A 5,172-nucleotide genomic window follows, 5' to 3' on the forward strand; every position below is an offset into this window, starting at 1 on the left:
AAGCAATACCCCAGAGCTGACAGCATTCACCAGGGAAATGACCACATTTAAAGCATGAAATCTACCACTAGGTATTTGGAATCTAGTCCTGGCATCCTGGAGGAAGTATTGCACTCATTTACATCTACTTTAGTACAACGGATAAGAGGCTTGACTATGACTTCCCTGAACTTATAAGCAAGAAACTTCATATCAATGTGAACATTGCTTTTTGTATGAATGAATACATTCTTCTATCATTTTTCTTCATAATTGAGGTTGTAAGCAATTAAAAAGTTTGCTTATGTTACCTATTGTTTTTGTTTTGGTTGGTTTGGTTGGTTGGTTTGCTTTTGGTTTTAGTCAGAATTGCTTCCAATTTGAAAACTTCTAGAGCCTTGAAGGTTTTGTCAAACCAGATCATATGGTTTTTGGGTTTTGATAATGATTGACCCAGAAAAAAGTCATGAGATATCTTAAGACACAGACAAAAGATATAGTGTATAAAAGAGGTTAGCATACCCATTAACAAAGATAAAAGAGGCCCTGGAGCCTAAAACATGAATAAAGGGTTGCCGCCTATTTTGTGGCACATAAACACTGTTATTTCATTTAAAAAAAAAACTGAGAGGTGAAAGATACACAAAGGAGCCTGTGACAATGTTTACAAGCATTTTTTTTCTCCAGAAGCCCTTACAGGTTTTCAAAGTAACCTGATTAACCATACTTATTGCACAAGCCAAAGCCTCTGTGACTTTTTATTGGGTTTATGAGGAATCCATGTACTGAAGAACATACTAAATATCAGTGTGTACCCTTGTACTTTCCAGTGTCCTCTAAAGCTATCAGACCATTTGACTATAACCAGATATAAACTTCTCTCCTGCTAGGCCTCTATACTTAGTCATATTCTTAATCCAGACTTCCCTACTTATATATCTGGAATTGCAGGTCTCTGAAATAGTAAAGTCTAGTAATAAAAGAGCTTCTGCTCTATCAGTAGCTACTAGCAAAAGTTATGGTTATGGTATTATATGAAAGGCTCACATGTAAGAAGAGTAGCTAATAATACTGTTTGGGGGAGTTTGTATAATCTTTAGGAAGAAGGGCTCAACTGGAGGAAGTGAATCACTGGGAACTGGATCATGAGAGTTAGATTCCCTCCTCCTTGCCTTTTGGTGGGTAACAGATGAAAAGAGCAGTTTACCACACTTCTGTCATCATTGTAATGGCTTCCTACTGCCAAGCCTTCTTGGTACTGAAAGACTATAGCTTGAACTATCAATCACAATAAACTGTCTCTCTCTGAAGTTGTACGTATATGCAAAGTATTTGGTCATTGTGATGTCAAAAGCAGCTAATACAGCCACTTGACTATGACATTCTATCTAAACTCTGATGACAATGAACCTGGGTTAGACAAAGAGAATTCTTTCAACAGCAGTCAGTCTTATTTTATGATCTTGGATCTATTAAGTACTTTATGAAGTTTCTATGGAGATTGGTAACATAATGAACTTAAGTGGACTACAGCTACCCTCTTTACACAAATCTGAATCTGGAGACTATGAATTAGCATGTTTACCTGTTAGCACAAGAATAGAGTCAAATATTTGTTTTATAATAATATTCCTATATTATTATTACATATGTATTATTATACTATACAAGTATTTATATGAATATGGTTGCCATATGTCATGTAAACACACACTACTTCTCCCTGTCCATATGTTAGTCCACTGAAAGTATAGAAAGCTTGTGGTCTTTTACAATGTCCATTTCCTAGGTAATAAAAAGTCTATTAAAACTTCTTTGACATTTCACCTGACCCTAGTCTGAATGGCAGTTATTGAGACAATAAATAACAACCAAGGATCGCAGTGGTGTGAAAAAGGGTGAAAGGTGAGCCTTTCACATGCTGGTGAGAATGAAAACGGGTCAAACCACTTTGGAAATCAGTATGTAGTTTTCTCATAAAACTAAAGCTAGAGCTATCATGTGATCATGCTTGATAAGACCTTGGTACCTACCCAAAAGACTTCAAGTCAACATATCACATTACTGCAATGAAAATACGTAACTAGCCAAACAACAGAGGGATGGATAAAGAAAATGTGGTGAGTGTGCACAATAGAGTGTTTTTTTTTTAACTCATTAAAAGTGAAGTTATGTCACTTACAGGAAATGCATGCCACCAGTAACAATCATACTAAATGAATTAAGGAGTCTTCGAAAAGTAAATATTGTATGTGTGCTCTCATTTATGGTTCTAAGATGTTTAATCAAGACATAAAATCAGATATGTATATGAGATGTGAAAATAGAAGGGAACCAGTCTAGGGGAGCAAAGGAGTCTGATGGCAATAAAGAGAGATGAAAAAATTGAAGATGTGGGTGCAGGGAAGGTATGCTCACATGGATATATGCTTGCATGGAAGTGCCCTCTTGTAGCACAGGGCTATTACAATGAAAATACACAACGAAATCTTCAAAAAAGAAGACAAGAAAAAAAGTGCTGTGAAACACAAGACTTTAATCATTTGGTGTTCACAGCAGACTCCTTCCAGCATTTCTTCTCCTTGGGGAAACAGAACAGAAGATTCAGTCATGTAGAATCATAAGCTGACAAGCCCACAGAGTTAGCTCAGTTTAGCTTCTTATATAGAAAGCATAAACCTATAGAATTTTAAGTTGCGACCCAACATGATGGCCTCTGCACATTATTATTAAGCGAGCATGAGATTTTTTCCCAAGATAGAAAGCTATTATACTGACTTATCGGTCTTCCAGAAGCTCCTCCACACTCAACTGAATTAGAGAGCGAAAAGAGCTCTTTCAATGGTGAGTTCTACATCAAACCACAGGAAGGAAGGGTTACAGTGACAGTTAGCACAAGTTAGATGAAATGCTGCATGACTAACCTGGTTGAAATCAGCTATATACTAATAGAAAGAATTGAACTGACCAAGTTACACTCGTCATCCTTGTTCTCAAGAGACCGAGATGTCAGGCTCAAGGCCAGCTTGGTATCCATAACAAGACTTTGTCAATGAAAGAAATAAAGAAAAAGAGGGAGGTTGAGAGAAAGGTGAATAGGAAGGGAGGGAGGGAAAAGGAAATTGAAAGAAGGTTAGGAAGACAGAGGGAAGGGAAAAAGGGAAGTAAGCAAAGAAAATAAAGACAGAAAGCAGTCCTCCAAGGCTGGCATACTAAATACTCAACCTGTTAGATATCTAGTGAGATTAATGCAAAAGACTGTTATAAATTAAGAGACAAGATATTGTCTAGCACTGAGCATATGTATACATATATTGAGCACACACACACACACACACACACACACACACACACACACACACACACACACCTGAGCCAGAACTCCAGGCCTGGGTAACATTTAAATTTCAGATGCCACCATTGGTTCATCTTTGAGACACAAACATCTTCTTGCAGTATTGTTGTCCACAAAAGGTTTCCTAGTCAATGCTTCATCTTCTATTTTACTTCTCCTCATTGCTTGACTTGTTTGCTTGGCCCTTCTTAATTCTACAAATGCAATTTCAAAGAGAATGTATTGAAAGTTGAAAATGTACCTGTGACTCTAGGCTCCTGATACACTATTCCCTGAAACATTACTTTCTGAGTATAATACAACAGGAGAATTCAAAGAAATTGAGACAGGATCCCAGGTTGTCCTAGTCACTCTTCTATATCTGTCAAGAGATATAAGAACCAAGGCAACTTTTACAAATGAAAGTATTCAACTGGAGATTACAGTTTCAGAGGCATAGTCCATTATCATCATGGCAGGGAGCATGACAGCACTCAAGAAGACATGCTACTGGAGAAGTAACTGAAAACATAACTTCCTCATCCTCAAGGAGGAGGAAGAGAGAGCGAGGCACTGGGCCTGTTGTGGTCTTTTGAAACTTCAAAGCCCACCCCCAGGGACCACCTCCAACAAGGCTGTACCTCTTAACCCTCTCTGACAGCTCTTTAACTGGGGACTAAGCTTGTGAATATATGAGTCTATGGGAGACAGTCTGATTCAACCCACTACACAGGTTAATTCTCTGAAAGAGAAGACAGAAAGCTCTGGAGTTCTCATGACAATCACAAGGCACTCTCCTACTAGACCTCAAAGTTGTCAACCTTCAAGAAAAGCAAGATCCAATATGCATGTTTGGTTGATATCTTTGAGAGGCTTGCACTTTTCTAAAGGGAAATGAAGGAAGAGGAGGAAGAGGAGGAGGAGGAGGAGGAAGAGGAGGAGGAGGAGGATGAGGAGAAGGAGGAAGCAGAGGAAGAAAAGGAGGAGGAGGAGAGGAGGGGAGAGGAAGAAGAGGAGGAGGGGGGAGAAGAAGAAGTGAGGGAACTTGGGGAAGAAGGGAAGAGTGGGGGAAAGACTGGGAGACAGGTAGAAGTAAAACCTTCAGTCAGGGATATAATAGATGAGAAAAATAAATAAAAAGAAAAGGGGGAAGCAAGATCCAAAAATGAGAATAGTGCTAGGCACTCCCAAGCTTAAGTCTGAAGCTATGCAACCCACTAATCACTTCTGTGGAGTATGATTGTTCTCCTTCAGCTGAATTTGACCTTGACCTCTGCCAGGGTAAGACCTACATCAAGTGTTAGTGTCTGTTTATTCCATCAATGATATGGATTTTATTCAAAGTTCATGGTGGGAATCTATTTCTCAGTAAAATGTTCCAACAAATGCATCTCTTTCTTTTCTTTTCTTTCTTCTTCCTTTTTTTCTGAAGTTTCCTCTCCCAGCTTAGTCCGAGAAAATCCAATGTTGCTCCCAAACTTCTAGGCTGCTGCCAGGAGTCCTTAACCACCCAACCTTCAGGTTGCCTTCAGGCACATTGCTCTGTGGAGCACAGCTAGGCTCTACCTTCTATTTGCTAGGACCATTTAACTGTGTTATGCTCTATGTGCTCAGTTTTAGAACAGTCTATTTTGAATATACAAGATATTAAACATAAAATCACATCACAATGAATTACAAGAACAGAGAATCTTGGTTTTGTTTTAGTTTGGTTTGGTTTTGGTATTTCACTTTCTTAAAATTATTCTAGCTCCAAAGATATTGTCCTAATGTGCAAACTAACATTTTAAAAGCTTACTCAAGTGTAGAAATCTCTTCTTATATAGAGAGCACAGGGATGTTTCAAACTATCAAAGCAT

The 5,172-nt window shown here is 38.4% G+C and overlaps 1 pseudogene; it reads left to right on the plus strand.

The window, feature by feature from the left end:
* The first annotated feature begins 475 nt into the window (after nt 1-475).
* LOC116094611 lies at nt 476-588 on the plus strand (annotated as a pseudogene).
* The last annotated feature ends 4,584 nt before the right edge of the window (nt 589-5,172 follow it).

The sequence above is a fragment of the Mastomys coucha genome, unplaced genomic scaffold (genome assembly GCF_008632895.1).
Source record: "Mastomys coucha isolate ucsf_1 unplaced genomic scaffold, UCSF_Mcou_1 pScaffold16, whole genome shotgun sequence".
Lineage (NCBI taxonomy): Eukaryota > Metazoa > Chordata > Mammalia > Rodentia > Muridae > Mastomys > Mastomys coucha.